Genomic DNA, 12,096 nt, shown 5'->3' on the forward strand with positions numbered 1-12,096 from the left:
ACATTGTTAAGATTTATGTCAGATAATGTTTTGCCTATGTTTTCTTCTAGGAGACTTCAGACAATACTACAGTGCTACAGTAATTAAAACAGTGTGGTATTGGCACAAAAACAGCCATATGGATCAATGGAACAGAATGTAGAGAGCCCAGAAATAAACGCACACACTCACAGTCATTAAATTTGACAAAGGAGGCAAGAATATACAACGGAGAAAAGACAGTCTCTTCGGGTGTTGGTAAAACTGGACAGCAGCATGTAAATCAATGAAGTTAGAATAATCCCTCACAACATACACAAAAATAATCTCAAAATGGATTAAAGACTTAAATATAAGACAAGAAACTAATCATTTTTATCACCTATTTTAAAGGCAAGTAGCCATGGAGTCTGATATAGTACAATTGTGAAATTATTTATGGAAGTATTATGTATATGTAATTAATATTCATTGAATAAGACTCTCTCCTATTCACTGAGTAAGTTCTATGGACAGATAATAATGCAATTGAGTAATACCAAAAGTAAGGCTATATATTCTTTGCTCAAATACTTATACAGAAGAGGAGTCTAAGTCAAAAGAATGGCCATATTTACACATGCTGAACTCTTTCTATTTTTACAAGAGGAAACTTGAGCATGAATTATAATTGTACAGAGGAGAAACTCAAAAAGATGGGAAGCCCAACTACTCACAGTTATGAAACAGGCATAAAAGTCATATCACCTTTTAGAGTATGTGGAGTGCAAGATTTTAGAAACTGTTATCAATTCCATTTAAGCACATGATGAACTGAACAAAAAAAAAAATACTACAATCAATCAGATGTTTGTAACAGAACTAATTTGTTAATGTGGGCAAAACAGTCAGAAGTTTTATAAAACTAATGTTCTGTTAACCCTGTTATGTGGGCTGGTGATCATGGTTGGGTATTATAATGATAAATTTGAACAATAAAGTGTTCATATCTTAAAACTGATTATGGGGATGTTTTATATTTAGAAAGTTCCAAACAGTTAATACATACATAATTTGGTGCTTCTTGTATTACTAGACCTATGACCCCTGAATTATATTATTCAAACAGAATTGGTTTGTTCTTTTTCTTTTCAAGGTCTCCTGTATTTCAGGAACTCTTTTAGATGGCATAACATGAGTGATTTTTGTACCACCTCAGAAGAAAGAGGAATCAGGGAAAGACTACAGAGAGGAAGTGATATATGATCTGGGCATTTATAAGTGATATTTCTGTAAGCAGGAAAGAGAATTCTTAATTAAAAGAACAGCATTAACAAGTATATAGAGGAAGGTTCAGGATTAATCAGGAAAATTGATATATTCTGATTGGGCTGGTGCTAGGTATGTGATCAGATATAGTGACGTATAAGAAAATTCATATATGAGACAAACCGATCCCTTTTAAAGATGAAAGAAGTACATATTTCTCTGTTATTTTTCCACAAGAACTTAATGTCAAATCTCTCAAAACAACTGAGAGCAAAATATCTCATATTATGTTAGTGATGAGACAGAAATAATGTAATTCAGTTTTCTCATGTTAAGAGGAAAATCCACTACTATCCAGTGAGTTTATATAATTCTATTGAGGTCACACAATCAATATAGTTGGCTTTGAAACAGAACCAAAGTTTTAAAATTAGACCATTGCTGTTTCCTAAAAAATAGTCACTATAGGTGCTCTTGGGTTGTGAGGGTGAAAACAGAGCCAAGGCAAGAAATTACCCTATAGGTGACAGTGAAGACGGCAGACACTTCCCCTTTTCTTAGATTGCTGTTGTCTTAAATATTAAGTGACTTCTCAAAAAGAAAGCATATTATTTTCTGGCCTGAAATAAAATATTCACAGCAACAGCAAAATAGTTAGGTTTGATCCACATGAACCGATGTCCACACAAAGCTGATTTGCCTACACATGGACACCTGTCCCAACAAAGGCAAACATATTCCCCCCCTGGCATTTAGGAATTGAGGTATTAAAAGGCTGAGAAAAAAGCACATGTAAAGTCAGGGCAAGACGTGGTACCATGGTAAGGTAAAACCATATGTGAGATGAAGCTACATTCACTGATGAAGCATGAATAGGATTGAGAAAATATCAGCTGAAAGAAGAATGGATCAGATCTACAGAAAGAAGTGGAGACAAAGAAGGATGGATGGAGTCTATAGAAGAACCTCATTCTGCAGATGAACTTCATCTGAGGCCCAGGAATATGAAATTTATTCTTTCTGGAAAGCATGATATTTATGAGGGCTATCATACTGGAGTTGGGTAGCACTGATCTGGAATATTTGTGGCAAAAGGAACTTAGAACAATCACAGTATTATCAAATTGCTCTCGTATTTCTGCTACCACTTTATGATAACTCTACTTTGACAATATTAAGTATATTTTGAATAGTCACTGCTTTCCCCTTTTGTGTTTTTTTTTCCTTGCGTATCCTAAACAACCCTTCTTTACTATTTTATTATTTAGAGAAAAACTGTCCACTTGGCTCTATTTGGCCTCCAGATATTACTGTAAGGTAATGGAAAAATTCATGAATCTGTCATACCGCTATGATCAGAGGGAAAGATCTAGGATTACCTCTGGAATGGAGCACTGCATCAACAATTAATCTTTCTCCAGATGTTTGAAAAGAGCATTATTCAGCTGAGTGACTGCCTTGAAATTCTGAATGACACAGGAGGTATTCTTAATGGTTTTCCTTTACCTCTTCAAAACCTCATTGTTGTAAAGGAACAACGAGGGATAGTAATGTTGTAGCAACATTTTGTGGCAACAGACACAGAAATTACTTATTTACTAGCCAGGGATTTTTGTCAGAATAATAGACAATTATAAATTTTTATAACAAATTAAGATAAGGTATATATTTCATCTTCAAACCCCTACCCCTCTCCTCTCTTTACTCGCTCTCCCTGAACACACACACACAGAGAAAGTGAAGGAGAAAGTTTAAAAAATATACACCACAATCATCCAAAATTACTTTACTTGAGAACCTGAGAAAGCTTATAATTCTGTAATTCTGGTTATTTAGAACTGACTCCCTTACTACTTATATAAAGAAGTTTCATTTCTTAAAAGTTTCCTAGAATCTTACTATAGAAACACATACCTGAGAAAATCCAAGAAAAATTTAATTCAGCCCTTAGACTCCCAAAGAAACCATGTCACCAATGCTTCCCACGTTTCTTTCAAGAAATTATGTGAATTAATATTTACCTGTTGGTCCATATTTGAGCAAGGCAGGAATCATTGTTAGGCTTCATTATCTATATCAAACTGCAATTAACTTCCATAGGTCAGAGATTCTAAGCAAGCAGGGCATACCAGGCACAAATTTAAAAAGTTCCCTTCCTACGGACTAAATGCCTATGTCCAGTCAACATTTACATGTTGAAGCGCTAATCCCCAGTCACAAGGGGAGGCCATAACCCTGGGGTTAGTGCTCTTCTAAGAAAAAACACCACAGAGCTTGCTCTTTTTCTCTCTCTGCCATGTGAGGACATGATGAAAAGGAGAGAAACTGCAAGGCAGGAGGAGAGCCCTCACCAGGAACCAAACTGGCAGGCACCTTGATCTTGGACTTTCCAGCCACTAGATCTGTGAGAAATAAATTGTTGTTTAATCACTCAGTCTATGGTATTCTCCTATGATAGCCTGAGCAGATTCACCAAATCTTTCACCTATGCTGCTCCTGTTAACTCCCTATGAATGATGTAAATTCTTAACCCTGACTGTTTTCTTAGAATTGACCTCATAAGTTTTAGCCATGAGTCTTTTAAATTTAACCTAAATTCTAAATTTGTTTCTTTGAACTTGTGGCATATGCAAGTCTTTTCATATTCATATACATTCTAACCGTAAACCTTCTTGACTAATTATACCACTGTTACCCTGAATGTTACTACTTCTAGAGCTGTGTTGGCAGCATTCAGAATCATGTTCAAGCATTGTGCTTTTAAGGAAGTGTTCCCAAACTATTTTCATCCACACTGGTATATCAGGGCCAAGTGCGCTATGTGTCACCACTGTCAAGGTCATGGGTGATTCAGCCTGGGGTTCTTTCAGTCTCACCTCAGTTAAAGATGAGGTGCTTTACCTCCAGGGCATCATATTTTTTGTAGTGTCAGACTACCAAAAGATGGCCCAGGTATAGTGCTTCTTCAGTTGGGATTTTGTGTTTCTTTTTCTCATATGTTCCTGTCTCACTTTCTGTTTCCTTCCACATGCCATTTTTGAACCATGCATCCATATCTTTCTATCTTATGTTTAGACCAGAAGATTTTGAACTTAATCAACAAGAACTTGTGACTTTTGTTTTCTGATTTATCCTTGACTTATTCATTTATAATCACAAGGCCAGGGAATGGTTGAATGGAAAGCTCTTGGAATGCTGGTTTAAGGATTCATTGTAAATAAGATTCCATCCCACTGTATTTTTGTTTCCTAATCTTTATAGCATTTGTCTCAATCATTGATTTCACACTTTATCATATGTTGGGCTTTGTTAGTCGTTTTTTTCTTTCAGTTTTTTTATTTTTCTCATTGGGTATCAGAAACTTGAGAAAAGTAACTGTGGCCAACACTGACGTTGGTTCTCTCATAATCCTAGCATAAATTCTCATACATAGAGCTGTTTATTGAGGCAGGAGAACTTGGCAGTTGATGTAATAAATAAATTTATTACTATAACAGTGTATACTGCTATGTTTTAAGAAACTCATGAAATTGAGCTACTACTATAAATATTTTAGCAAATCTATTTCAATTCAATTTCAGCATCATTCAGAAACTTAAGGGTTATGTCGTGGCCCACTGCCACTAGGTATTTTGTTTCCACAAATGTGAAGCCCTAATATGTAAAGTGAATGTCAAAGGACTGCTTTCTTTGCCTCTTTTCAGAAAAATGACAAGATATAATCGAACAAATAATTAAATATAGAAGCACACTCAGTGGTTATTCTTCCCTGCTATTGTGCACCTCAGGAAGGAAAGAATGCCTCATAAGAGGAATTCTACTTTGTAATGCATTTATTTTTTCATACTTTTGTAGGGAAAACAAAAGGAGTTTTTCTTTTTTTTTTTTTTTGCAAACAATCATTTTACCTTTGTATTTCAGAGATTGTAATTTAGTTATTTTTATTAAATTATTAACAAATATCCAGGGTCTGATTTTCATCTCTACCAATAAACAAATGTATCAGCTTTGCACTACTGAACATGTATTTGCAAAGTACATCTCCAGCTTGAGGTTCTAATATAAATAGTTGCTTTACGTTTTACTGAATCCAAAAATTAATCTTATAGAATGAGCTCACTAATTTGAAGCTCAAAAAATACTGTCTCAGCATCTTGAGTCTGCTTTAAAAAAAATAGTTATGTAATGTAGAACGGAAAAGTGATATTAGGAGAAATATTACAGCCCTGAGGTCTCTCTTCTATCATAAAAGAAACATCTGATTTTTAGTAATCCTAGAACATTAGCTTCTAGTCCCTAGACACAGGTCCACACATACTCTTTTATTTTAACAGTAAAAAAGTAAGATTTTAAGTGTATTACTTACTAGAATGTTGTTCATACCAGCAACAACAACAGCAACAACAGAATTTGACTTAATTTAAAGTAATTCTCTATAAAGTACTGGCTGGAGTATAATTTAGGCTTTTTCTATACATGTCGCATTGCTATATTAGAAACTGTATTGACAATAGCTTCTGTTTGTGTGTTAATTCCAAGGTTGTGACTAGATATAAAGTCTTTCAAGGGCTGAAATATAAAGTCTAATATCTTTCTAAACAGTCCAGGATTTGTCATCAAAAAAGTAGTGTGGGAAGTAAGAGAAAAAACAAGTCAGCTGGTTTCTTTATCTCCATCTCAAGTATTTTAGACTCAGGTAAATAAGGGCTAGTGACCTATAAAGAACTTGGTGTCTCCAGTTAGTAGATTTTGGAGGTCAATTATCTAGACCTGTCTCTATAACTGGCTACCAGATCATGGAACATCTTTGGTTCTGGGACTTTCAGAGTAGGTGATTTAGTAGCTCTCATTTCTAATTGTATTATTAGAACACTTGTATTATTAGAATACTAGAAACAGATCTTAATTTGTATCCTAGCTCTATTAATTACTTGTGTATGACTTTAGAAAAATTACTTAAATGTTAAGACTCAGTTTCTTTCTTTGTTAAATATAGATGATAAAAATCGCTTATCTATGAAAATGAGTTTTGGGTTCATATCCCAAATCTGGCACTTACCAGTTGTTGTATCAATGAATAGGCTGCTTAACTTCTGTGTGCTCTAGTGTTTCTTCATCTATAAAAGGGATAATAAAAGTACTTACTTCTTAGAGTTGATGTGATGATTAAATGAATTAATGTGCATAAAGCATTCCAATCTCTATGTGGCCTATATTAAATGTGCATTAATGTAATCTATTATTATCTATTTGAGAGAATAAAACAAATAGTAGATATGAAACACCTACCCAAGTGCATGGTTTTTAATAAATGGATAATAAATATTAACTATTATTATTAGCTTTTTCTCTACTGATTATCTTAGGTGTTCTGGATAATATTAAAAACAAGTAAAATATTCAATTTCCCCAAAAAATGCACTTTTAACAAGTAAAAATTATAAAAGATGATTGAATCAAAATTCCACACTAAGAGTATACAAATGTCTAAATAAGGTTTATGTAAAAACTTATCAAAATGAAATATTGTTTTCTCATGTTCAACAATAATACAATGAAATTAAATTCTATAATTGTTTTTGAGAATTTGTTAGTTCCCATCTCTTTATTTTCTAGTGCTTTATTTAGAAGAATGGGCTAATTTTTATATTTTCCTTCAGAAGAATTAGGACAACATTTTCCAAAACTGATTTTTCTCTGACAAAAAATCTTCAGTATTATATTTTATGGGACAAATTCTTCATATCTTTGTTATTATAACTTTTATATCCTACTTCTCTTTTTAACTGTCTTCCTTACCTAAGATGAAGTGTTAAAATTAGAATCGTAATCACACCTATTACTATACCTGATTGTTTAGATATAAAAACTTTTATGATATCTTAAAATGATAGCCATTATAATTAAAACAAAAGGATCCTCAGTGGTAACTTCATATAAAGTAAAAGAAGTGACTTTTGAGTCAATTCAAAAGCTAGTCCTTTGTGATGAAAGGTTTTTCATCTTCTAATTTTAAATTCATATCTCTTTCTCTTTCCTCAGTTTAAGAACAAACTTTCAACTGTGGCCTTAACAAGGCAGATGTAATGTAACATAATCTACACAGTCAAATGGATCACAGCTGCCGCTGGTGCAATACCATAAAGAACAGCAAATACTGATGGACTCAATCAGTTCTCCTCAAAGTGTGGTCCACAGACTGACAGTTATGAACTGCCTGCCGGGGTGGCTCACAATAAGATTAGGGTTTTTCTCAAGAACGAATATCAACTACATCATTAAGCATAGTGGAAAAGATTTTCCAAGTAATACATTGATTAGCACTATCCACAAAGTTTGTGGATCAGCCCTTTGAGGATTATTGATATTATTTTGAATAATATATTAATATTATTTAATCCTTTGAGGATTAAATTGCACTATCTTTGCTCTGATTAGAAGCAGTTTCAGTAATGTACAGAAGGTTATAGTATTTATTTTTTATATTTTTCTTCTTGGTTTTAAGCAAGGTTTGTCAGTCAGAATCCCAGATGGAAATTCATGACTTACAGTAAGAGGATTAAGTGAACCAACAAGAGATAGTGAGGCCCTCAGGGCTATCAACAGTGAGAAGCAACTATTGATAACAACTTCTTAGCCTGAAATGTCAAGGGAAGGGAGATCTTCCCTTCCTCATGCTTACTAGAGCTATAAAAGAAGGGCCACACAGACAGAAGTTGTGGCTGGAGGCAAAGTAAAGAAGCCACTGAAGACAGCAAACCAGCAGGCAAGCAGCAGAGAAATAAACACCTTTAATGTTCTCCACCACACTACAGGGAAATTTGGGGTATCATAGGTGATTAACTGTATCTCAATTATAATAAAGTATCTGCCCAAAACAGAGCACTTACTGAATTCTTAAATCAGTAGTTTTTAAGAATGTACATGGCAGATGAGAGTGAAGTTTGAAGCAAATATTATTTCAACATCTTAGTAAATACAGAAAGCACTACTAATTATCCCCTAACATTCATTCCTCCTATTTCCCTTTCGAAAATGAAAATACCATGTTTTAACTGGACAAGTAGCAACATGTACAGTCTTCAGTTTTTCTGAATTCCCTTTTAGTAGGCATTTCCATGTGGCTAAATTCTGTCCAATTGGATGTGAATTGAAGCAATATGTACAACTTTAAACTGATGTCCTTAAAAACAAAAACAAACAAAAAAACTTGCCTTCCAATTTCCCTTTCTTTCCTACTATGGCCTGTAGTCTAAGTGTGGATGGTGAGGAGGCAATTCTGAACACATAAACAAGAAAAACATACCAAGAGGACTGTGGAACAAGACTAAAGTGCTTCTCTGTACCTGGTGGGCCTCCCAGAGCAAAAGCCCCACCAATTTGTGCGTGCGTGCGTGCGTGTGTGTGTGTGTTTGACAGTGAGTATTGGGGTGGGGACATGGGTGGCTAGAACTTCCATCTTGTTTCAGCCACCATTATCTGGAGTATGTTACGGCAGCCAAACAAATAGAAAAAATATAGTTTCCAAAAGACAGAAAACCTATTCATAAATGCACATTATTGTGAACATTATAGAGAATTTAGGTGGCAATATCAAATAGCTAAAAGCTTGAGCTCCAGGACCACCCAAGAAGAATATGGAGCTTGGATCTGTCACTTATTACTTGTGTTGACTTTGTTTAATGACTTAACCTCTCAAGAACTCAGTTTTCCCCTCTGGTAAATGTGGGGGGAAAAACCCCAAACAAAAACCATCTCCCAAAGACTTGTTATGAAAATTAGATAGCACATGTAAAGTTCTAATCATAATAATGACTGACACATAAAAAATTCAGTAAAACAGGTTATTATTATTTTATTAATAGTATCAAGTGTCATAAACCAAGTATTCTGATTAACCAATTATCATTGATTGTGCTGGGTGACATTGGATCTGTCTATTCATTATTGCTAACATAGGACTGATGTTAGCTATTCCATGAAATACAAATCTTTTAATCTTCTCCAAAAAACACTAAGAATTTTAAAAGGAAGAAAGGAAGCTAGTCAGACTAAAAGGAAAGAAAAAACATAGCTCATAACAACAGTGAGTTACCCTAAGATGTTTCTTGAGGTAATTTGGTAGGCACAGCCAACACAAGTCAAGAGTTAAACATACAAGCTTATGAAGATGTGGCTGATTCTAGGGTCAGTGTATACACCAAGGAGTCTCAAAAGATGGGTGGATGTATGCAGAAGGACATGATATCAGACAGTAATATGAGATAAAGGGAAGCTTAAAACCTGTGTGCTTTCTGGTAACAAACCCCCTGAATGCAATTTCGTGATCATGATTGACAAGGTTAAGCATTGTAAACCATAGGTGGCTGATTTAGGGAAGAAGGACAATTACTTAGAAGTTCTGCAAAAGGCAAAGGAATCCAAAAAGGCAATGATGAGAAGTGTTTGTATGTTGTGTGTGAGATGCTGAAAAATCCATCAAGATTCCAGAAATCCTTCCAGCTCATTGGTGCTCACTGCATTGGACCTTCTTGCCTAGAACTTTATACTGCTTTAGATAGGTCAAAGCAGGTGAGAGTCAATGAAAAAAGGATGATATTCAGGCCTAAACAGTACTAGAGCCAGTGAAGCCTGGGTCAGGACCAGAATACGAGGTCCAATAAGAATTAAGCCCAGAAAGAAATCAACTAACATGTATGTTAACGTTTTTTTTTATAATCTTAATATTTAAGACTTACTTGCCTCCTTTTCTGAGAATTTAATTCTTAAGAATAAAATAAAATGAGAAAAAGATTAAGATAATAAAATGAGAATTTCACAACTGAATGAAGCTTAGAAAATATACAAAATCCTGCTTTAATCTCCCCCATATTTGGTCTCTGTTTTACAAATACAGAAACTGAGGCTGAGAGAAGATACATGGCTTGTTTATTACACAGCTAGTCAATTATAGAACCAAGGCCAATATCATACCTGTCTACTATTTTTAGAATTCTGTATTTGAATTACTAAGCAATAATAAAAATCATTATTCGAAGGGATATTTTGAATACCAATTTTTATATCCCAGACTTTCTACTTTTTCCATGAATAAGATGAAAAGGCATTTAGAACTATACTGTATCATTTGACAGATTCCCCTAGATTCACAGATTCTGACAGAATGTGATTTTATTATTATTAGTGGTAATAGTAGCAGGGTACTTAGCTACCCTGTGCACTTTGAAGCTGATGCCATTGAAAATGCTTATTGAAAGCACTGGTGATGGGAACTGTGTAAGTATTTAAAATAAAAAATCCAGAGAACACAACATTTTACTTCTGTAATGAAAATTATTGGAAGATGGTATTGAGATTTTCTGTGGTGATTTTATTAAGAAACATGGTGAATTCTATCTGCAATAGGATTGTCTTTAGTTTGGGACAGTCATGTTTACAAGGCCTGGAAAGGGAGAAGAAAACAGGTCCTAATACAACCTTTATTTAGATCCTTTTGGAGGGGTTCCTACATGTTGTAATAAATCCAAGAAGCTTCAAAGAAGTTTTAATCAGCCTGAAAGAAGAGATGTTGAATGAGGCATACCCAGAGGGTAGTTCACCTGAATCTTACATGCATTAAATGTAGACCAGAGTGTTGAGTGTCCCACTGTGTTTGGAAAGCAGCCAAGGGAAATTATTAATGTGTGAGTGTTCTCAGCCCTTCTTCTCTCCTATTAGCTAAAAATAATTTATTCATTGCCTATCACCATATGCAAATAATTTTAACTTGGAGGGTGTGATATGATATTAACACAAAGGATAAAAAAGAGAAAACTGTTTCTCCTCCTCTTTCTCTTCAGTTTTACTTTCTCTTTCTCCTTTTATGTTTTCCATTCCCTTCTCTCTCTGAACAACACCTCTTAAGCCATTGAGTAGGACCAAGCAAAATAGATGTTGCACAGGGATCAGACAGGAGAATCAGAACAAGCAAGGATGGCATCCATACAGAGGTAGAGCCTAGAGTGGAGTTTTAAAGCTCAAGGAGGAAAAAACAGGCTTTATGTAGGGGAGCTATCTGGCTCAGAGTGTTGAACCTCAAGCAGAATGTGGAGGGTACCGATGCAGAGGTGAGCACAGCCTAGAACAGAAGTTGAAAGCACTTGGAGGAAGAGGGAATATCCATGCAGGAAGTGAGAGCAAAGGAAGGAGCCCAGCCTAATTGTGGTGAAAAGGACATCTCCATGAAAGAGAATGTGGTGGCAGCATCCACGGGAGATTGGCTACATACAGGAGATTTGATGAATTAAGTAAATATAATAAGGGTAGTGAAAAAAGCCAGATTTCTCACTGTCAGGGAAGGGATGTACGTATATAGAAAGATAGAAAACTATAATGAACTTTATTATTTTCTTATTGGAATTGGAAGTGTCAGGATAGACTTATGATTTTCAATAATTAGATTAGATAGATAGACAGATATAGATAGATAGAAATATAGATACATAGATATTAAGAGGTAAATGTATATATGAGTGTGTGTGTGTGTGTGTGTGTGTGTGTATATATATATATATATATATATATATCCATCCCCCTAGAAGGCCTGAGAGAGTGTCAGTTCAATAGCTCAAAATAAATTAACACTCCTATCTTGTTATCTTGGCTTCTAAATACTACCCTCCATTCACCGGAATGAGTACTTCAGAGCTCTTTGAGAAAGTAGCCGATTCCAGGGTTGAAGCAAGTAAAGTATAACATAAGCTTAGAATATCTTTCTGAGCCAGAAAATAGCTAAGTCCTCAAAGAATGTTGGACACAGGATCAACTTTGAAGGAACTTTCACTGGTATTAACCAAATGCAAAAATACATAAGAGATACTGAATAAAGTG

The sequence above is a fragment of the Vicugna pacos genome, chromosome 11 (assembly GCF_048564905.1).
Source record: "Vicugna pacos chromosome 11, VicPac4, whole genome shotgun sequence".
NCBI lineage: Eukaryota > Metazoa > Chordata > Mammalia > Artiodactyla > Camelidae > Vicugna > Vicugna pacos.